General features: G+C 38.1%; 1 long non-coding RNA gene across 14 annotated transcripts; it reads left to right on the forward strand.

The window, feature by feature from the left end:
- The first annotated feature begins 285 nt into the window (after positions 1-285).
- Positions 286-23,995, forward strand: LOC148844748 (uncharacterized). Of its 14 annotated transcripts, none has more exons than XR_016102428.1 (11): positions 286-1,270; positions 1,431-1,680; positions 7,952-8,196; positions 19,477-19,695; positions 19,772-19,864; positions 19,971-20,186; positions 20,283-20,517; positions 21,131-21,206; positions 21,443-21,581; positions 22,343-22,605; positions 23,622-23,995. It is a non-coding gene; the product is annotated as an uncharacterized LOC148844748 (long non-coding RNA). The 14 variants fall into 14 exon arrangements; XR_016102420.1 differs by having other exon boundaries at positions 286-1,085; positions 7,702-8,196; XR_016102424.1 differs by having other exon boundaries at positions 286-486; positions 7,702-8,196.
- The last annotated feature ends 153 nt before the right edge of the window (positions 23,996-24,148 follow it).

Genomic DNA, 24,148 nt, shown 5'->3' on the forward strand with positions numbered 1-24,148 from the left:
TCTCTTTCTCCTCCTCCCACCCTCTCCAAAGGAAGTGTCTTTGTAACATTTCAATTCTGTGAGCCACCTTTGACGGAATTGGGGTCAATGAGAGGAAGTAGGGGGGAAGGTTGGCTAGGAAACTCTTTAGGAGGGTGAATTTTCCCACCAGGAAAAGATATTTGGCTTTCCAAGAAGTAAGCTTCCTTTTCACACGCTCCACCACAGGATCTCACACCAAAGAGGATGTACATTTAGCTCCCAGAGGGAGACCTAAATAAATAGTAGGTGGAAAACCAATCCGGTAGGCTAACACCTCTCCTAGTTCTTCTAAATTCTCGACCCTTCCCACGGGGATTAATCTGCTTTTCGACCAATTAACTTTCAAACCCGACACTACTTCAAACCAGCTAAGAACCCTAGCAGCACACCAAGCTGATCCACATCAGCATCAATGAAGCAAAGGCTATCATTGGCAAATCGAAGGAGCTGGACCCCTTCCCACCGGTAGTGACTTCAAATCCATTCCACAAGCTCTCTTCATCCACTCTATGGATAAAAAGGGCTAAAATTTCCATCACATAGATGAAAAGAAGAGGGGAAAGGGGGTCCCTTTGTCTTAATCCTTTGAAACTTTTGAAGAAACCCACCGATTGTCCATTCATAAAGACAGAATTTTGGGGAAGTGATACAAACCTTTATCCAATTTCTCCATTTTTGGCCGAAATTTATTCTTTCCCGAAAAGAAATCCAAACATTTCCGGTTAACATGACCGTAGGCCTTTTCCAAGTTAAGCTTACATAATAGCCCTGGCCTGCCTTACCTTTTCTTAGAGTCTATCGATTCATTTGCTGCTAGCACACTGTCTAGCATTTGCCTACCTGACAAAAATGCAAACCCATTCTTTTCTATTACAACATTTAGCACCTTCTTGAGCCTCTCTTCTAGGACCTTTATAGGATTTTGTAGAAACTACTTAGTAAACTGATTGGTCTGAAACCCTTAATGTTGGTTATTCAGACCACCTTTGGGATGAGGGAGATAAATTTGTTATTCCGACGTCTTTCCAGCGAGGAACTTTGATGGAAATCTTGGAAAACCTTCAGTAAATCCCCTTTCACTACCTCCAAACATTGTTTGTATAAAATGTTGTTGAGTCCATCCAGACCTGGAGATTTATCTATTCCCAGATTTTTTACCACTTGCCAGATTTCATCCTCTGAGAAGGGGGCTTCCAGCTTCCCTTTGATGATCAGCTGAAAGTCTCTTAATTAAGATTTTCTGGCACAGGTCTTGTGACCCAACTTTCTTTGAACAGATCCGAAAACAATTTAGTAGCAATGTTTTTCATTTCTGTCCAGATTTCTGCCTCTTGCTCTTCCGGTATTTGCTGTTGGCTTCTCTTGCTGTTCTGAGTTTTGAATCTTCTAATTTGTATTTAAATTTCCAGCGGCGGCGGTAGATCGATTAGTCGAAGTTTCTCATACCAGCAGCATCTGAATCAACCTCCCATCAAATCTTCGGTGATTTTCTCATCATTTTCACGGATCTTGGCATCATCCTCGTCGCCGATCTCAATTCCTTCCACTGCCTGTGTTCCTCCTCTTGACGCATTCCTCATTTAAGCTATTGGTTACAAATTACAACAACTCGGTGTTTCCCTTGTGTCGTCCCTTGGATTCAGGCCAATGTACAAAGAAGTTAAGTTATATTTTCTTGGAGATAGAACCATCGCTATTTCGTGAAATCAACTTCTGAATCTCTAATTTGAATCTCCGATTTGATGAATATTTCCGATGGTGTTGCTTTGACTCTAATTTGATGAAGTGATTGCTGGGTAGTTCGGTTTTTATTATTTAGTTATTTGGAATGGTAATTATTTGTTTTTGCACCCTGAGAGGTTGTTGTTTAGTTGGTAAATGCTAGGACACCAGAGTTGGAGAATGTGACTAATCTGAACCCTTGGGTGGATAGTGTTTAGTCGAAAGTTAAGGGTTAAGTGAATAAATGATTTGTCACTAAAAGAAATAAAAAAAGGGTTATAAGAAAGAATAAAAAAGATGGAGAAGAACAAGGAAGACGTTAGAGGGGATTAGATCTCTATGCTGATCGAGAAAATTAAGGGGGATGCTACAGAACTTGGTGTTTGGGCATGATAGATTAGAGTATATTTGGAATGAAGATAATAATAAAATAAGGTAAAAAAAGAGTCATAAAAAAGCAAAAAGAAAAAGGAAAAGTCAAAATAATAATAATAATAATAATAATAATAATAATAATAATAATAATAATAAACAATAAAATAGAATAAAAATATATGGAAATATAAAAGATTAAAAAAATATACTAAAAAATAATAATAAAGCAAATAAACAAATTGGGTTGCATAAGAAAATTAACAAAAAAAAAAGAAAAATAAAATATAAATAAATAAATAAATAAAAACAAAAAAATAGAAAATATAAAGAATAAAAGGTAAAATATATAATCAAAATAAATAAATAAACAGCAGGATGAAATAAAAAAATGTGATGGATACAAGACATTAAAAGAATAATAATAAATAAAATATGTGGTTTTCTTTTGTTGATTGGTTGCTTTCTCTATCATTATCTTGATTGTTGATTGATTATTTGCCTTTTCGCTTTATGCTTGTTTGGGTTTTTCATGTGGGCCCCACCTATTGGACCCGGGAGAGGGGTGCCTAACCCCTTCCCTCTCCCATCCGAGTCTTACTTGGACTGGTTTAGTTAGTGCATTGGGTCTTGTAGTCACTATCGAACCAAAATATTTTTGATGCCATTCTCATAGGTCCCTTCACCTCCATTTCCATAGGTGATGGGTGGCGACTCCATTCCCAACCCAAGTGTCAAGGAGCCGGTTTTCCGACGCTCACACATGTGATCCAACTTATTGTTTTTGTCATCCTTTCGATTGGCCGGTTGGGTACATTTGCATCGATGAACTCCTTTGTATAGGCCCAAATTATTTTTAATATTTCCAATGAAGGAAGGAATTTATTGTTAAGTATTTTGTCATTTCTGTTTTTCCGTAAGTGCTAGAAGATGGTCAAGACCTTCTCCCAAAACCAAAGTACTCTTTCCTCTACTTTTTCCTCCATCATGTCCTTCCACCAGTCAATTAAATTCCATTGGTTATCCCTTAACTTAAATGAGTTATTCGAATCCCATAAGGTCCAGACCTGGTGTGCCAATTGGCATCTTGTTAAAATATGATCTCTGTCCTCCTCCCCACAGAAAGCACAGTCCAGGGGGTATTTCTACCTCTTTTGTTAAGATTTTTCGTAGTTGGGATATTGTTTCTCACCAGAAGCCACATGAATATTTTGATCTTTTCCAGACATATCATATTTCTTGTTTGGTTGGGAATCATGTCATTTCTCATGAGATTGTATGCTGATCTTATACATTCGGGCTATTTCCCCATATCATTCTATCTTCTACTTACGAGTTGGAATATGTATTGCCTTGATTTTTTCCATTATGTCCAAGGGCACTAGTCTTGATATCTTATTTATGTGCCATTGCTTAGTGATTAGGTTTATGACTTCCCCTACTTTTAGGTTAAAGTTCTCTTCAGTCCAGTCCCTATTTAGGATTACATCTCTTAGAGGTTTGTCCAATACCCAGTTGTCTGACAAAAAATTGCAACGTGATCCATTTCCTATGAACCATCTGGTTCCCTTCTTCACTGGTTCTTTAGCTTGGTTAATTTTTTTCCAAACCCAACAGCTTGCTTTTGGGGCTTTGTGATTTAGGAAGTCCGTTTGTCTTAGGTATTTGTTTTTAACTACTTGGACCCAAAGGTTGTCTTGGTTGGCTAGAATTGTCCATGTCAATTTCATTCGGTTGGCAGTTGGTTTGATTTATTTGTTTAAACCTTCTAATTCCTAGCCCTCTATTATTCTTTTTTGCACATACCGAGTCCCAATTTATTATAGCAAAAGTTTGTTGTTTTGCTTTGTTCCCCATAGGAAATTTCTTTGGGGTTTGTCCATCTCTTTTGTAGTTTATAAGGGGATCCCGAACATGGTCAGCCGGTATTGGGCCATACTGCCCACTACCGATTTGAGGAGTGTAACTTTTCCTCCTAAGGATAACATTTTGCTCTTCCACCTCTCCAGCTTTTTCTTAATTCTTTCCAGAAGATCTTTGAAGGTGCTCTTTGTGACCCTTTTATTAATGATAGGGGCACTCAGGTAGGTTTCCTTTCTATTGTCAAGGTATCCTCGCCGCTCGAGCTAGTAATCTTTGAAATCATTGGGGCACATTTTTTGAGAAGATCATCGAGGATTTTTGGAAGTTTGGCTTTTTCCCTGAGGCCAGTGTGAATTTTCCCAGTATATCTTTAATTTCATAGCAAGTGTCAAGGTTTTCTTTCGCAAAAATTAGGCAGTCATCTGCAAGATGTAATCTAGGAATTTTAGGGCCTTCTCTTGTTATGTTGATTCCTAGATGAGAGGTTTTTTCATGTGCTTTTCTCTATAGATATCTGGCCTCATTGCAAATTACAAAATGACAGGGGGACAGGAGGTTTCCCTGAATGAGTCCTCTACTTGGCTTGAAGTTGTTTGTCGTCACACCATTTACTAGGATTTGGTAACTTACAGAAGTCAAACATTCCATCACCTATCCAATCCATGTAAACTGTTTTTCGGCGCAACATCTGTAGAATTACCAGAGAAGTCAAACATTCCTTTTCTTTGGGGGATGAGAGCTAGAAAAATATTATTCAGTTCCTTAGTCATTCTGCTATCATGAAAGAAGGCTTTGACTGTATTTATGGTTCATTCTCTGGTAATTTTCCAGATTTTATGAAAAAGCCTGCGTTTAAGCCATCAGGTCCACGAGCTTTTAAGTCTCCAGTGGAGGTGAGGGCATCCCAAATTTATTTATCCTCAATATCTTTTATGAGGGTACATTTGTCTTCTTCTGAAATTGAAGGGTTTATAATGCTTAAAAACAAACTACGTTCTTGGGTTCCTCCATTATATAGTCTTTCAGAGAAGCTTTCAGTTAGCATTTTTTTTTAACGCTGCCGGGGTCTATAATCCAGTTATTGTTCTTGTCTTTCAGACCCCATATTCGATTCCTGCTTCTTCTCGTTAATGTAGTAGTGTGAAAGAATTTAGTGTTTCTTTCCCCGCGCTTTATTGTTGACCTGTCAGTGTGATGGTGGCCAAACTTTGTTGGGAAGTGTAGGGATTAAGGCCCACTTTCCATTTTGTGAGAATTAAATAATTCCCATTTAGGGCGTACTCATAGTCCTCTCTCTCAGCAAAAGCAAGTAAAAAAAATCCATTACCTAGGGTTTTAATGCATAGTCTACTGGTGATATTCCACGAGTTCTTGGCTCTCTGGGTGATGGCATTTATCGCCACTTTTTTTCCAAGCACTTTCGTTTGCAAGCACAGGGCCCATTTGCTCAGATCATTGTTGACCTTCAAGATCCCCTTCAGCAGTGCACCTCCAATCCCTTTTCAGGTTGTCTATGAAAACCTCCTTCTTTCCCCCATCTTTTTCCCTATTGAAGGACTCAATAGTGATTTCCTGGATTTACGTTGTTCTCCTCTCATCTTCCCTCTTTCTTTCTTCGTATTTTGTAAACACCAGGCTTGTATGTTGTCTTCTCGCATCTGTGCATATTTATACCCCTTCTTGCCCTTTTCCAGAGATTGGTAGGTGAGGTGTGTTTGAATTGATCGTCTGAAGTATCTTCTTTTCTTGGATGGTAATAACTTCTAGCCGGAATTTTGATATTCCCTCCTTCAATAGCTGTAGGCTTTTGATGGACTTTTTTTTTCCCTTCGTTGCATTCATGACTTTCAGGGGGCAATTTAAATTTGAATCTGAGTTTAAATACTCTTCTGCATTCTCATTCCTTTTAGTCCTTGAGATTACACCTCTCTCGACTTTCTCCACTGTGTTGCCATTTGGATTCCAATGAGTTTTTTCTTTGTTACCCTTTGGGCGGGAGCTGAACGGGAGGCTCTTTCTGTGGATAGATCTTTGACCATCACATCATCCGGCGTATTTGAAATTTTCTGCATTGTTGCGCTTCCCGTAGAAGTCCTATTAGGTCCAAGAGTAATGATTGCTCCATTCTCTTGAGCTTTCTTGTCTTCATTTCCACTTTTTCCGTTGTTGGAAAATTCAGGTTTTCTCCTTTTCCTCACTTTGGTTTCTTTCTGGTGGTCTGGGTGGGGGTGATGGTTCTCAAGTCTTCCTCCTCCTTACTGTCCCCCATCTTCTTCCTCCTCCCCTTGAGACAGAACTTTTTCAGCACCATCTATCTCCAAATCTCTCCCCTCCTCACTGTCACTCTTTGTCGATCAGATCTCCATCACCCTCTCAATGACCACCACAGTTCAACGATCACTTTTTGTGTTTTTGTTTTGCGAAACAATCTGTTTTCAGAGCTCTAAGAACTGCATATCCATTTCCAGTCTATGATTTTGCTCCATCCTTTTGGACTTGAACCCATCTCTTCTTTGGTTGCTGCTTTGTATCTTGATACTCTTGTGTGACTTCAACAGCATGGAAACTGCACTAACACTCTCTGCATCTGGTTCACCTACTAAGATGGAATTCAATTGTTCAGTTCAGTTAAATAATTTTTGATAACTTTACATTGTCATGGTTACTGCATTTACAGAATCCATCATCATCATCTAACCCTTAACCCAACTATATGGGGTTAGCTACATGAATCCTGTTTTGCCATAGGATCCATGGCCATAAAGAGTTTGGCAAAAGTTCTATTACTTCCAGCTAACACACTTTGAATTCTAATGCTTTCCTAGATAGTTCTTATAAACCATGCTTTATTTTATCATTTCTTTTCCTTTGTTTAATATTTTCTTTGTTCTTAATATGCATGGAGTGTAAAGGTGTATTGTGATGTCAGATTTTACTTTCTGATACTACTCGCTACTATTTTTAATTCCCTTTCTCCTTGGGCCTAGTCATGGACAATCATGACCTATAGCCTACAATTTGTACACCAATTATTTAACCCCATTATAATAAGCAAGCTTGAACCTTTTCTAATCCACAGCTCTGCGAAGGACAACTATTTTACATTGTGCTGCCCTTAAATGATAGCAAAATTTTTGGCATCTAACTAGTCATATGGATCTAGCCAAATGAATGAAAGACCTACCTACCATCAGTGAAGGAACAAAGTGTTGGGCTATCCTACAAAAGTTTATCAAGCAAAACCAAGATGCTGAAATTGAGGAAGAAATGTTTTAATTATCTATATTTGATGTGTAACTCCAGAAAATTAGTTCCAGGTCTCCACTAGTTATGTATTAAAACTACTTTTGGTGCTTAATGGTTAATAAATGTTGTTCAGTTCTAAATAATTAAAGTTAATGGTAATTGCCTTTTGTGTATCTATAATTTTCAGTTTGTGTGTTTTTTCCATTTATATGCTTATAGTGGTTAATTGATTTTCCCCCTTATTCATGTATCTTTTGAGGATTTTATTGTTGCTTGTTCATTTGTAGCAAGTAGGGAGAAAAAAAATTAATTTCTGTTGGTTCATTTGTTGAGATACAAGGTAATTAATTAAGTTGTAGAACAATTGTTTGCCTCTTTCACCATTTTGTATATAGGTCTTGGCTGAAATTTGATTTTATTTTTGATTGCTAGGTTATTTTAAAGTTATATTAAATTAAATTATTTTTCTTATTGCAGTAATAATTTTTTTGTCCGTATAATGGCGAGACCTAAACGAATTAACATTCGTTCTAGTTCCAATCACACCCAACCTGAACCACGTGAGCAGCCTCAAATGGTTGTGATCTCACTGATTGCTACATCATCACAATCTCAAACAGAACCACAAGCCATGCCAGATATATATGACGGCAATCATAATTTTTTTACCATATTCTTGCTAACTTTATAAACTACTAAAATTTTAACATTATACACAATTTTATAGAGGGTTCCATGCAACCTCGAAAGACTCGTGGTCAGACACGGTTGGAAGATTTGTGGAATTTCCCCGAAGATTATCGAGTCGTCGTCGAATTGAATGAAGATGGGAAACCAATTGGTGATGCAGCAAGCACTTTCACTCACTTCATCAGAACCATGGTGAGGATGTCGTATATGGCACCCATCGACTAGATATCTTGGCGCGATATGCCAGATGCACACAAGGAAGCAATGAGAAAAGTTGTTGAGGTATGATAAGTTATAATGCTCGAGGCTTAAGTCTGGTTTGAACTATTTTTTATGTTCATTTTAGTTTGCTTATTTAAGAAAGAAGATGAATAATACCACTAAAACTATTCTCCATGCCATAGTTTTCAAGGTGCCAAGGCGAGGCTAGGTGGTGGTAGTAGTAGTAGTAGTAGTAGTAGTAGTAGTAGTAGTAGTAGTAGTAGAAAATGCGCTGATTAGATAAAATTTTAAGTTCTTGCTTGTTGGTTCAGGTTTTAATTCTTTGAGGGTTCAATACAGCATTTAACAATGTTTGTGTAGATTAAACCCTAATAAATAAGAAAATAATAAAAAGAAATTAGTATATAAACACATAAAATGATTATTTCAGTTTAATAATGTCTATTTTATAATTATAATCTCAAAAGAATGAATAAAAAAGTATTTTACAGTAGGAAGTAGAAAACTTCTTGGCGATTAGGTGAGGCGAGCCTCAAAGGGCGCCTTGTCGCCTAGGCGTCGCCTTGACAACTATGCTCCATGCTTGGTAAGTGTTGGATCTCCAATTGAACAAAAATTAAACCATGGAACCAGATTAGATTTGCCTGAATCATGAATACAAAATCACATGCTTAATACCATATCCTTGTACAATGATGTTTTTTTCCAAAATCAAACATTTTCACTGCAATTCAACCTTGTCTATTATCTTTTCTTTGAAAAACAATTATTAATAACATTTTCACTGCTTAAACCATTTTCCTTAGAAGGAAGTGATTGGGTAGCCCCAACCGAAACGTTGTCTTGGATCTGTTCACCCTAAATTGGTTGAAGTGCTTCTCTCAAAGACAAAATATTGTGGAAGTATTTGAGGGGATCTGTTTTATGGGGACTGTGGTGTGAGAGGAATGCTAAAACTTCTGAAGAAAAGAACAAGAGGATTGAGGAGTTTTACGAGCTTACCTTGATAAGAGTGACACATTGGACAATGGTATGTGAGGAGCTCAAAAGTGGTTCAGTGAATGATTTACTAAGAGGGTGGCAATTTACATCCTGCTTTCAAGCTACAAGACAGCAAAGACTGATGGAGTGGTTCCCAACTGCTGGAAGGGTCAAATTTAGCTTTGATGGGTGCTGTTTCGGGATTCCAGGGGGGAGTCAGGTGTAGAGGGCATAGTGAGAGAGGCAAATGACTGAATGGTAATGTTTGCTTAGTTTTTTGGGCCCAGTTGGATATAACAGAGGGGGTGTTTGGTGGTCCTTCCTATGTTTTATGTGGTTATGAGCAAGAAACAATCGTGATGTGCTTTTCCTCTGTAACATGCAAGGTGCTCTTGGTTTAGTAATTTGGGTTTGAGAGTGGATGACATTAGTAACTCTGGTAATTTGAGGGACTGATGGAGGGTTTGGGTTGACTCCTTTAGTTCTGAAGATTTGAAGGGTTGCAATTTATTGGAGTATTCCTTCTACAACCCCAGTAACTGCTAGTGGCAGTTCCAGTCCCCATCAATCTTTTTGGATCCCAATGGAGTCAGGCTAGTTAAAAGCTAATTTTGATGGTGGTTTTTTGAAAGATGTAGCTTCTTTTGGTGTATGGTGAGGAGTTCAGCCTAACAAACATCCTACTTGAAAAGAACGGATAAAGGTGTTTTTGTGTTTGTTAGGTTTAAGTAAAATTGAGAACGAAAATCTTTCATACTTCATAGATAAATATGTTTAGTTTATAGAATACTTGCACTTATGTATATGTCTGTGTTATTTATCCAAAATAATAATTTTATTTATTATAAATATATCCACATTATTTGTGTTTTCTACCTTTTTATTTGACAATTTATTTCTTTCCACATTTTTTTTGGAATACAAAAATGCTAATTTTTTTTTGTTCTCAAAAAAGAACTTATTTATGTGCTTATATGATATGCATATTAGATGCAAACTCTCTAACTATGTTGTTTTTCCAGAGTTCTATAACCTCAAGCTTCAAATTAGGGAAGCCTACTCTCTTTGACCATTAATAGAAAGACTAAACCATCAAACACTTATTTTCAAGCCACCCTTATATTAGTAACCAGCTGAACATTAGACTTGTGCATAGGACTAACACTAGCATTTCTCTTCGCTTTTTTTTTTTTCTTGTGTAACCAAAATGGTACTTCTTTAGGGAGACAGGCAAGAGCTTTGGAATTGTATCTCATAAATATTAATTATTGTTACTTCAATTTTTTTTGCTACCCAATCACCATTCTTGGTCTAATCTCGATAGAATCCCTTACCCAGGCCAAAGATAAGGCTAAGTGTGACCATCTGGAATATATAGAAATGGGGCTGAAGACTTTGATGACACCAGATGACTCACTCGTTTGTTCTTTCTTTAGATTCAGAAAGAGCTTGATTGTCACTCTCCTCTTGTACACATTCCAGGTTTGTGACTGAGGAGCCTTAAATAGTTAAATGATGTCACATGGGCAATGCATGCATAACGGATTAAGTCTCTGACATTGCAGATTTGCAGATGTTGCATGGCCATTGGTGGTTACGATTAAAATCTAGCTAGTCAAAGGATTGAATGGTTTTGATTCAGGGGCTGGTTCTTGATCTCAATGAGATGGAGCATCGTTCTTGGACATTTGGTATTGGATAAGGAGAAAAGAAAGTGCTTGGCGGGTGCACAGAAGCTAAGCATAATCTGGGATCTCTCTCTCTCTCTCTCTCTCTCTGTGCTAGTATTGGAGATTCAAAACTCGAGGCATGTTTTGAGCAGCTTAGAGTGTAAATTGTCAACTCTTGGCTAAAATTGAATTGGTTTAGATCTCCAAATCTGTGTGTGCATGTTGGGCTTGTCATTTGTTGAGGATAACCATAAATCAATGAATAGAAGGAACATATGCCAAATTATAAACAAAAGGATTTTGTTTTAGAATACTATTGTATTCTCCTTTATCTTTCAACCAGATGGAGAGACATGGTGATTGGTGACTAGTCCAAAATTTTCACCAAGCAGAGCTCATTTGGACATCCTTCCAGAACCTTAGCATATCCCCACCTTGTATTGGACCTACTGCTTATTGAACGCCTTAGATAACTTGTATGGGTTATGGGTTTCCCTACCATTCCCTTCCTTTCCGCACCTTTTCTTTCAAATCAAACACACCCTAAGATAACTTCCTTTCTTTTTTTGACAACTGAAGTTTAGGCTTTGTTTGGTTGCAATGCAAATAAATTTGCAGATGCAAAACCATGGCAGTGCAAATGATTTGAGTGTAAATTCTGGCCTATTGTTGTTTCAAATTTTAGCTTATTTTGTTTGATTGCAGTACTTATGAAGCAAATTAAGATGGATTAACTTCCAAACCAAACGCACCTTTCATGAAACCAAGCATATCTGAGGGAGGGAGAGAGAGAGAGAGGATTCTTTTCAGCAGAGAGAATAAGATGGATTAACTTCCAAACCTTTAAAACTATTAGAGAAAACTATATTGGAGAAGGTTACCATTTAAAATGATGCAAATCAAGTATAGTTATCCACTGAATTGGTCTCTGTATGGACGGTCTCATCTGATTATTGTTTCCATGTGCTGGCTAATGTACTATGAAGTCTATGATAAGCAATAAAAACTATTTCTTGTACTAGTTAATGAACCCAAATTTGGTCTCGGGAAAGTGCATGTCATTGTACTATGAGATCCATGCATATCCAATCTGTAAATCTGGATGCATTCAAGTTCAGTTTTTTACTTCTTTTAGGAGACAAGCTCGGTTTGGATAAGCTTTTGCTTTTAGCTTTGGGCTGTGAAAAAGAAAAGTGAGCCATAAAATGTTTTGATGGGTTGATAAGAGTTGCCTTTAAAAATGTAGTAGTCTAAAGCCCCACTGCCTTCAAGCATCAAATCTCAAAGCCTAAAATTGGGGTTTTATGCTTTTGAGCTTTGAAACCACAAATCCTTAAGCTTATCTAAACACAACCTAAATTAATTATAATTTATAATTAGATAATTTACTTTATCTAGAAGAATGGGAGCCACTGAAATGTAACAACTTGAAGACCTTTATGCTGATTAGTTTTTTATGGGTTAGGCTAAACAAAACTTAATTCTTCAAGAATCCAAAAAGATTAAATATTGAAGCTGACAGACATTGCATTGGAATCAAATCAGTTGAAAACAGTCCTCTTTTAGTATAGGACTGCTGCTTGAGATTAGATGCAAAACCAGAAAAGTGAACAAGAGAAGATTAAGAAGTTGAGAGAGAGAGAGAGAACTAGCGGCAATGAGAGTTTGAGAGTGAGAGGTTCAAAACTAAACCTCCCTGTAACACTCTAAACATTTTATTAAGTTAATCTTTGAATATTACAGAGAGGCCCTTGAGAGGGTAAGAAATTACAAAAACAAAACATTACAGAGTACGGGCCCAGAATAAGGCCCATTACAGAGGGAAACATAAACATAACATGAAATAACAGTCTATGGGCCATTCGGCCCATCTCCTCTACACTCCCCCTCAAGCTGAGCATAGATGTTAATCATGCCCAACTTGCCAGTGTCATGCTGAAGCCTTGCCTTGGAAATACCCTTGGTGAGGAAATCTGCCAATTGTCCTTTCGAAGTAATGAATGGAAGACACACTTCACCGGAAGAGACTTTTTCTCGAATAAAGTGTCTATCAACCTCAATATGTTTGGTTCTATCATGTTGTACTGGGTTGCGAGCAATGTTGATGGCAGCCTGATTATCACAGTACAATATCATGGGAATGTCATGATCAATCCCAAGTTCTTCCATTAAGGACCTTAGCCACAACAGTTCCGAAACTCCATGTGCCAAGGCTCTATACTCTGTTTCTGCGGAGGATCGGGCCACAACTGATTGTTTCTTACTCCTCCAAGAGACAACATTACCAGCCACCAGACTGCAATGCCCTGAAGTAGATCTTCTATTATCAATATTTCCAGCCCAATCAACATCAGTATAGGCTTCAAGTTTCAGATGACCATGCTTGGTGAATAGAATTCCTTTTCCTGGAGAGCCTTTCAGATAGCACAAAATCCGTTTGTTGCTGCCATATGAGTATCTCTAGGAGCATGCATGAACTGACTAATACAACTGACAGCATACACAATATCTGGCCTAGTCATGCACAGGTACAGAAGCTTCTCAAGAAGTCTCTGAAAGACCCCTTTGTCTTCCAACAATGTTTCATCTAAAGCTGAAAGTTTGTGACTCATATCAATGGGAGTTGCAGCTAGTCTAGCACCCATTTTTCCAGTTTCAGACAACAAATCAAAGACATATTTCCTCTGGGAAATAAGAATCTCATCCTTGGATCTAGCAACTTCTATGCCAAGGAAGTATCTCAACTCCCCCAGATCCTTAATCTCAATTTCTGTACGGAGGAAAGACTTGAAGGGCCCGAATGCCTGAGGCATCATCACTAGTCACTATAATGTCATTAACATACACAATGAGATACACTGCTAGAGATTCACTTTTCTTCACAAAGAGAGTATGATCTGACTGTGTCTGAACATAGCCGAATTTAACAAGTACAACTCTAAATCTCTCAAACCAGGCTCTAGGAAATTGTTTGACGCCATAAAGTGATTTCTTCAATTTGCATACATTTCCTTGCATATCTTTCCCATACATTCCCGAAGGGAGACACATGTAGACCTCCTCATGTAAGTCACCATTCAGAAATGCATTCTTTACATCTAACTGATAAAGAGGTCGATCAAAGTGAGCTTCTAGAGATAAAAGAACCCTCACAGATGTCATCTTGGCAACAGGGGCAAAGGTCTCCAGGTAGTCAATCCCATATGTCTGTGTGTAGCCTTTTGCAACAAGTCTGGCCTTGTACCTCTCAATAGTCCCATCAACCCTGTATTTAATGGTAATGACCCACTTGCACCCAACTGGATCCTCCCCTTCAGGCAAATCCACCACCTCCCAAGTATCATTCTTGTGTAAAGCATCCATTTCAGACTTCATGGCATCTCCCCATTCTGGAATCCCAAGAGCTTCTGACACAAACCTAGGAATGGGTTAGAAGCAACTGAAGAGAGGTAAGCAAAGTATGAAGGAGAAAATATATCATAGGAAAGGTGTTTGGAAATGCAGTGTGCAATGCACTTCTGCTTTCCTTTCCTAACAGCAATGGAGACATCAAGATCTTGGAATGATGGTTCCAAAGGGGCTGAAGTAGTACCTGTTATCTCATCTGTGATTGGGAGTGTATGAGCCTCATTTGTTGTAAGGGAAACAACTTGCTCATTCCTGGATCTTTGCCTTTGATACACCTTGGGATTATGGGTAGGACGAGTAGGTAAAGAAATAGGAGCACTAGGGCAAGATGAATGAAGTGGTTGATCCTCCTTTGATTCATTTTGTGAGGATATAGGCTTGTCAAGTGACTCAACCGGGACAGGAAGAGGAAGAAAAAATACTTGTGACAAACTCTCCCCCTGTTGACAATGTCCTTCCTGAGAGGAACCATAAAAAGGAGAAAGCTCATCAAAGGTAACATCCATAGAGACATGTCGAGTTCCAGTCTTTGGATCAAAACAACAATAACCCTTTTGTGTGGGGGAATAACTAAGGAAGATGCACTTGTGGGATTTTGGTTCAAACTTATGCCTTTGGGCACTTGGAATGTGAACATAACAAGTACAACCAAACACACGAAGATGAATAAGAAAAAGATCCCTGTCTGGATGAAGAAGACTGAAGGGGGATTTAAACCCTAAAACCCTGGATGGCATACAGTTTATAAGATAGGTAGTAGTAAGAACAACATCACCCCAAAATCTTGTAGGAACATGCGAGGCAAACAAAAGGTTTCTTGCAACTTCAACAATATGTCTATTTTTCCTTTCAGCAACTCCATTTTGTTCAGGGGCTCTAACACAAGAGCTTTGATGAATAACCCCCATGTCAGAGAGATACAAGGATATGCTCTTCTCAAAGTATTCTTTTGCATTGTCAGATCTGAAAACTTTAATTCTGGTATTAAATTTGGTTAAAACAAGCTCATGAAATTGCCTCACAAGTTTTGGGACTTCATCACGGGATTTCATTAAGTATATCCAACTGAATCTAGAAAAGTCATCAATAAACAGGATGAAATATCTGTAGCCCTCCATAGAAGATAAGTGGTAAGGCCCCCACACATTAGAGTGCACAATATAAAAAGGAAAAGAAACTCTTTTATTTCTTACAGGGTAATTGTTTCTACAATGCTTTGACAAATGACATGACTCATAATTGAGACTGGACACACCGACTCCCTTAAACAATTCGGGAAGTAAATGACTCAAAGTAGAAAAAAGGTAAATGACCAAAACGACAATGACTCAACATAATTTGACTGACAGACCCTGAAGAAGTAGAACCAAAGGCAGCATTCTTGGGATGATTAAGGCATTGGCCAAAAGTGTCGAGCAAGTATATTCATTCGCTTCATAGCCACTCCCAATCACCTTCTGAGATTCCAGATCCTGAAACACATAGTGAGAAGGAAAAAAGGTTACACAACAATTCAATGACTTGGTCTACTAACAGATAATAAATTGATATTCAATTTAGGTACATGAAGAGTGGAAGATAGGAGTAAGGAGTCTGTAGGCTTGATGGTTCCCTTGCCAGAAATAGAGGCAAGAGAACCATCAGCTAAGGTGATTTTGTCACAACCAGGAAGCAAATCATACGAAACAAACAGAGTGGAAATGTTGGTCATGTGATCAGAAGCACCTGAATCTATGATCCAAGGGGTCTTAGGTTTACCTAAGGTGGATGCATGGTTAACAGAAGCTCTTATACCTGAGTGAGCAAATGCAGTGGTGGCTGAACTTCCAGAAGGGTTGGATGATGAAGTTACACCTTCAAGCTGGTTGATCATCTTTCCAAACTTCTCATACTCAGCTTTCATGGCTGTCAACTGTGCATAGACAGACTCAACCTCTGTATCTGTACCTGTGGTTGCATGTGCACTTCTTGTCTTTCTACTATCATTTTTCTTATGGAGTCGGATAGGGACAAGACTGGGATGCAATTTCTAGCACTTGTCCTTGGTGTGTTTCGGCTTCTTGCAATATTCACAGACCACCTCCTTCTTTTCTGTGCCACTGGGAGATCCTATAATCCCTTTGGGTTTAACCCCCATATTTGCAAAATGATCATTGGTGCAAAAATAAACCCCCATTTTCCTCTGCTACAAATATGGATTTTCACTGACTGTGACCATGCCAAGTAGTTGGTCCCATCAAGTTTAACTGTAATTACAACCAATATAGAATCGGCTGGGGTTCCCAAAGTCTATCCATATTCAGCAACACTCTTGCTTTCAAGGTCCGAGGAATCCATCATGCAAAGACTCCAATTAGGGTTTTAATAAGTTTTCCAAGGTACAGGGAATCTTGATAAACTTAGTTTGAGCTGAATCGACAACAATAACCAGCTCACAAAAAACAGTTCAGTCTTGATAACCGTGACATTCTAGCTCGGTGACAGCACTTTCTAGAGTAAGAAATACTATTCCAGCCTTCAAGTGACAACCAACAGACCTCCAAACACAAAGTATTTCAGGTCCCCAACAACCGTTGTCCCAAAGAGAAGAAATAACAGTCTACAGTCCTTAAGAAGCCTTTTGACAAACACTCTGTGTGCAGTAGTTAACACCCTACTGTTAACTAGTAGGAACCACTTCAATAATGTTTTGTATAGGTCCAAAACAAGGCTGGACAGGTTTTTGGACTAGTACCACCGAGTCCAAATCAGTTTCAGCAACTTGACAGTCCAACAACAGCCGAACTGCACTCCAAAACAACCCAGAAATCTCTGAGTTGAATCAGTCCAGCAACGGCCGAACAGTAGGGCAGAGTAGAAGAGGGTTTCAAATACTTTAACAGCCCTCCCAAGCAACGAAAATAACCCAACAATAATTGAGATAACTTACAGTAAGTGAATCTCTGATTTGAACTTCAAACTAGGCCGAACACCATTCTCTTTGATTTCAAATCAGGCCGAACACCTTGCTCTCTGATTCTTCCTGGTCACCGAACTATTCTCCAAGTGTGTAGAGATTTGGGCACCCTCCAATGACCTCCAAGAACCAGGTGAATGACTTTAAACTTCCAGCCCTAGAACATCCTCATGCAGTTGGCTGGACTAGAACCACATGAGGGTCACGCCAAGCTTTGGCCCGCTCTGATACCAAGTTGAAAACAATCATCTTGAAGTATAGGACTGCTTGAGATTAGATGCAAAACCAGAAAAATGAACAAGAGAAGATTAAGAAGTTGAGAGAGAGAGAGAGCTGGCAGCAATGAGAGTTAGAGAGTGAGAGGTTCAAAACTAATCCTCCCTCTAACACTCTAAACATTTTATTAAGTTAATCTTTGAAATATTACAGAGAGGCCCTTGAGATGGCAAGAAATTACAAAAACAGAACATTACAGAGTATGGGTCCAGAATAAGGCCCATTACAGAGGGAAATATAAACATAACATGAAATAACAGTCTATGGGCCATTCGGCCCATCTCCTCTACAAAATCTATTTTTTTTAACCATATAAGCTAACTTAAAATTAGCAAACAACATGATTTGAGATTGGCACATTCCAATCTACATTATATAAATATGGAGGTTTGGGATAGAGAGGGAAAGGTATTCATTATGGAGAAGAGTGGTGGTAGGGAAATATGGGGTGGTGAGATTTGGGTGGGAGCCAAGGGAAGGGTATAATGAGTTTTAACCAGGATTTTAGAGGCCTGGTTAGTTTTAATGTAGGGGCTGGGTTCAAAGTAAGGTTTTGGGAGGATGATTGGAGTGGGATTGGGAAGTTGTGCGATTGGTGCCCAATATTGTAGCTGACTGATAATTGTGTCTCTGTAGCCCAATATTATGAAGTCAGCAGTGAGAAGGTGATCTGGAGTCCTAAGTTTAGAAGACCTTCGCGTGACCAAGAGTTGTAGGAATGCCTCATTTTGCTAGACAAATTGGAGCTTTCCAGAATCTCTACATCTAATGAAGATGGTCTGTGGTGGAAGGAGTGCAGAGATGGAAGGTTCACAGTGAAATCATTTTACCAGGTCCTTAGTAAGGACTGTGCCTCCGATAGTCAGATAAATGAATTACAGGGAAATCCAGTTCCCCTTAGAATTTGAAGCTTTTGCTTGGCTTACTGCAATGGACAGTAGCCACACTAAAGACCATCTAAAAGGAGGGGGGGGTTGCTTGGCTAGCTAAGACGAGGAATCTGTACTCCACTTGTTTGTCTCCTTCCACTTAGCAAATTTCATTTGGGGGTTCTATTTTTTCATATTTGATATACTGAAAAAAGCTTACTCTTCAAAATTGTCTACAAAAGCTTGCTCTTCATATTTGGATAGCTTACTCTTCGAAAGAAGGATATATTGAAAAAGACCTTCCCAATAGTATGATTTGTTTTGAACCAACATATGGATTAAAAGTAATATAATTCTAGATTTTTCTGAAGTTCATTGAAATGGAGCTATTTGTCTTCCTCATCTTTGAATGAGTGGGATGTACCCAATCCTCCAAAATTGTCTACAAATTGAATGACTGATTGGTAAAGTAGGGGAATGCCTGGTAGCAGCATTCCCTTGCAATCCCCAATTTTTTTATCAAAGTCTGATCTGAATCTGACAGATAAAATTCAATTAGGATCTGAGCCGAACTTGTTGACAACCACAAGTAGCATGTGGACATGTATATATGTTGAAACACTAAACCTAATAGGTTTGAATTTGGGTCAATGGCAAATGAAGCTACTGGTGGTGTTGTTCTTCCTGGGACCTTTAAAATTGGACATGTTTTACAATGGACAGATAAATAGATGCTGTTTGGTTTTTGAAACCATGAATATGATCTCATATGGACTGCAAATAAATTAGTAAATCATCCATTGAGGAACCCACTAGATTTGGTTTCTTAATAATTAAACAAAGGAAATGTTCATTTGGTAGGAGCAGTAGAAGCAAATAAACTAGAGCATACTCTTCAATCTCTAAAATGACACATTGAATTCTAGTAGCCAATTGCATACCTCATAATGGCATTCCCATCTCAATCTCTTTGAATGTTGTTGTCTTACTACTTATCACATTATGTCTTGCTTAGATCATGAAACAACAAAATGTCACTTTGGATTTATGGAACAAAATTCTAGAGACCCCTTCTCTTGTAGTGTATTTAATATTGTTTATTTCCAGTTTAATTTGAATCCTACTTACATGTCACCACCTTTTATACAACAACATACTAATATAATGCTTTAAAATGCAGTCTAAATTTGTATTTCTGCCATCCTGTGCTGAAAAGACTAAAAAGCTAATAAACTATGAGATGTCTACTAAGTGGAGGCAGTGGAAGAATGAAATTAAGTCTAGAGGTTATGATGCCGACACTTCTGTAGAAGAAATAAAGGCCTACGTTCCAGATTCCCATGTAGATAAAGATCAATGAGGTCGTTTAGTTGATTACTGGAACTCTGACAAAGGAAAGGTATAGACTAGATCTTATTGTGTGCTTTCACTTGTTATATTTGCTTCATTTAATTTGCTCTCTTTTATTGTTGTAGAGAATTAGCAAGATAAACAAGGAAAATCGGGCAAAACCAGACGAGCCTCACTGCATGGGAACAAAATCGTTTCCAAGGTCCATTGAGGAGGAGGTGATATGTGCATTAAAGTTTTATTTTGTTCCTCTTTTTTTAATTAAAGCAATTTTGTGACAAATTTTACAAATTTATTATTTAATTGATTTCACTATGATGTTAGACCCAAGCAAATAATGGGGTGCGAAGAGGACCAGAAAAGAAGGGAAGAGTCCGTTGCCCGGGAAAGTATCCCTCTTCTTCCAAAACATCTAATGCTCCATCTCAGTCTATGGATCATGGCGAATTAGTTGTAGGGCTAACAGAAAAAGTTAGAGTGCTAGAGTCTTTGATTGTAGCCCTATGGAGCAAGATGCAAAGAAGGTCCATTGAGGAGGAGGTGATATGTGCATTAAAGTTTATTTTGTTCCTCTTTTTTCAATTAAAGCAATTTTGTGAAAATTTTATTATTTAATTGATTTCACTATGATGTTAGACCCAAGCAAATGATGGGGTACAAAGAGGACCAGAAAAGAAGGGAAGAGTCCGTTGTCCGGGAAAGTATACCTCTTCTTCCAAAACATCTAATGCTCCATCTCAGTCAATGGACCATAGTGAATTAGTTGTATGGCTAACAGAAAAAGTTAGATTGCTAGAGTCTGTGATTGCGCACCCCTATGGAGCAAGGTGCAAAGATATGAGGGGCAGTAAACCGCTTCATCAATCTTGAGGTTAGTCGAATAAATTTAGTGGAGTTCTTGCAGTCTTAATAATTCATCTATTAACTGCTTCTTTTCGAATTGAAAAAGTTCATTCTTATGGAGATTTCAAGCTAAATTTTGTGGACAGATTATCTTTATTGACTCTTCTCTTGAAATTTGCTTGAATTTATCTCTGTAGGCATATTTCATTTAAAACTGTTTTCCTATGCTGGCGGTCATGACTGCCGGTGCAGGCCAGCTTTATACAGAATCATTCTTCAGTGGTGTTTACTGGCTGTGAAAATTGGTGGCTTTCACAACCAGGGCAGTTGTGTAAACTCTCATGAATATAAATGTCACAGTCAAGGCAGAAGTGCTGATTGCTCTTGGGACGTGCAACATGGAAGCTGTGGACTTGTTTCCTGTTCAGTACCAGCAATGGAAAATTTTAATTAGATTATAATAACTTTACATGGTTGCAATTTATCATTTTCATAAATGGGCTTTTGAAGTCCTATCTTCTTTCAAAATTTGCTTGATCACTCAGCTGCTTCAGAATCTAAAGCTGGGGATGATTTTATTCTTCATATTCATTGGCAGAAATTGTCAGTAATAAGTATTGATGGGGGCTAATTTTTTGCAGGTGGCAATTGTGGGTGGAAAATTTTTGCTTTATCCATTGGTTCATTGATCTTTTCTCCAGTTTATTTTCATTTAAGGTAAACTCTCCGTTAAGATGCTCTTGAGCAAAACTTACTTCAGTTTTCCCACAAAAAAAAAAACTAAAGTTATAATATTTTTTCTTCTCATCTTGAAGTCTAACATTTATCCATTTCTTTCCAGATGGTTTCTTCTTCAAACTCTTCTGCTCTTCATCTTCCCTCTCTTTTGCACATCTGTATGTGTGTGTGTGTACAGCTTGATTTCACTCTAACTCGATCCATTCATGAAACAGGCACCAAGGATTCTCAGAGGCAATTCAACTCTTGCTACCGCATTTGTTGCATTAATTTGGTGTGTTTTGTTCATCGAGCACAAGGTCTCTTTGTACTGCTCCTATCTCATGCTTTATGCTGTCATACTGCTCTCTGCAGGTTCGTATTAATATTCCTGTTTTCTTCCAGGCTTTTTTCCCTTTCGACTAGTTAGAGACTCATTTTAAGAAAATGTTGCAAGGAAAATGTCAGCTTTCCCTTCTGTCTATTTTGCCATTTCCAGTCGTTCTTGAGATGGAAGTCTACTTGTGCCAATGACTAATACAAAGCTGGAATTTGTAGGCTGAAATTTTCAAATACATTTGTAATTTTTTACTTTTACAAGGTGCGGCTTCAGGTCATGTTTTATATAGATGGATCTAATGGTTTATCAAAAATAGGCATGTGAAAAGGCTTATGGTTGACATAATTTGTAAAGCCTGGTGATTCTGAGGATTAAATTTGAGCAGACGACATCGTTTTTTTGTCTACATATGGTGCCAAATTTAATAATTGAAAAACTATTATTAAATAGAAAACTTCAGAGGAATGAATAATGGAAAAAGAAAAAGAAAAATGAAGAATGAGGGGTTGTACTCTGACCCTTGTCTCTGCACTTTTATCTAAATGAAATAGATGAATGTTGAAAATATTAGTTTATCCGGTTAACTTGATGAAAATGACGTATAAATGTTTCCACTGCCTTTCTTCTTTCATCAAAAGACAAATTATGTATAGCATTCTTGATTGTATTATCTTCTGAAAGTTTTACAAACATACCTTAATATTTGAGGTTTGGATATTAAATAATCATGTGAAATATTTATTCCAGTGTACTGCATCGATCCTAACAATCATGCCACTCCTGCTTTCTGTAACAGTTTTTTGGTGGCTTCATTTCGCGGCCGTGTGGAAAAAAGGAGTTACTTGATTGTGAATGGGAGGATCTGACTTGTCCAATCTCAAATCTGGTGGTGGATTCAATTAAATTCTTCCTGTGTATGAAAATTGTCCTAATACCTCGAATTCAGGGAAAAGATTTTCTGACACAAAATTGGAAATGTTTTACTTCCGCCATAGCATGCTAATATTGCATCTTCTTGCTGCTTTCATGTTCTTTCCATCACTTGTGGCTTGTTTACAGGTATGAATTTCTCTTTCTTTGTCTAAAAGGAAAGACTATAGTAATGATAATCCAAGCAAAGTACTTGCCTGCATGGTTAAGGACATTATGGATTACCATGAAACAAAGAAAATCTAGTGGACTTTAAAATTGGGGATATAAAATTGTTTATATTAGAACAGTGGCATCCTTGGGGAATGTAAAATACCAGTACTTATATCATATGATGTTTGTTTTTCTTAGAATAAACTTACATTTTAATTGGTGATGAATGACTCGGACATGCCTATTGAAACCAATTTGCCGTTGTAATTTTTACTTGGCAGCTCGTTGGGGAACCCTGGACCTTCTGGAATTGGGGGTGTCTTTAAAGTTGAGAGAGGAAGAATCCTAGATATGTATTATGGCCCAATAGGTGTGGGGGGATTCGCATAGAGCAGAAGTACTTGCCCTCCTCTAGGGGCTTAGATTGGCTAAGCAATTGGGTATGCAACAGCTAGAAGTGGAGGGAGACTCAAAGTTAGTAGCACGTTGGTTGCAAACAAATAGTTTGGGAACTTGGCCTCTAAGAGAAGCTGTAAGGGAAGTTCTGAGCCTTACAAGGGAGCTGGGTATGGTTGTTAATTGGATTAGGAGGTCAGCGAATGCTTTAGCTGACTTACTAGCCAAAGCAGGGGTGAACAGAGACTCTTTGTTTTAGGCTGTATTGTAATTTAAATTAATGTTCAGGGGTCACCTTTTCCTTCTGTAGGTGACACTTGTAATTCTGTTGTTCTAGTTAATGAAAGTTACCGTTTCCTATAAAAAATCAATTACATTTAGTAACTCATAACCCCCCCTCCCCCCCCAAAAAAAAATTCTTGGAGTCTCTAGAGTGGGGTTAATAAACCATAATCAATTTTCTCTTCTCTGCTTTCTTCACGTTTTTAGATTATTCTAGTGACATGTTTCTATGTGCTTTTAGTGGGAGCACACAGCCTCTGGATTGTCTTTTATATTAATTAATTTCATTCCCTTAATCTTCCTTGTTCATGCAGAGAATTGGGATGGGTAAAATCTTTCCATGGTTCATAGACTCTGCTCTTTGCATTGGTGTCAGTCTACATGAGCTTTGTGGCTCAAAGCCTGGAGTGAACTCCCTTTCATTCCCATTCCTTCATTTGTTTGGTCCGGACATTGGTCTGAGCTTTGTGTATCTGCTCGCTGGGTATTATTGCTACATTTCTGGCCTTGAGTTGGCTCTTACAAAGCATTTTATGCCATGGCTGTTATTGGTGTGATTCTTTTTGCTTTGAGGGTCATTGAGAGGAGAACAATTGCCGAACTAATTAATCAAATGTTGTATAAAGTACTAAATGCTGAGCAGCTGGACTTTTGATTGATTCATTAAAGCCCATTTGACCTTGATTCATCTGAACTTGCCCATTGGCACTGGGTCATGGATGGTTTGCTGGCTCGAACAAGGTGGATCTAGCTAGTGCAACTATGTAGCCTAAAACTAAAAGCTACGGAAGAAGTTCGTGGACCTGCCTGTTCCTCTGATACTCTCGTTATCATCTTGGTA

The sequence above is a fragment of the Nelumbo lutea genome, chromosome 7, assembly GCF_056320005.1.
Source record: "Nelumbo lutea isolate HS-2025 chromosome 7, American lotus-T2T, whole genome shotgun sequence".
NCBI classification, from domain to species: domain Eukaryota; kingdom Viridiplantae; phylum Streptophyta; class Magnoliopsida; order Proteales; family Nelumbonaceae; genus Nelumbo; species Nelumbo lutea.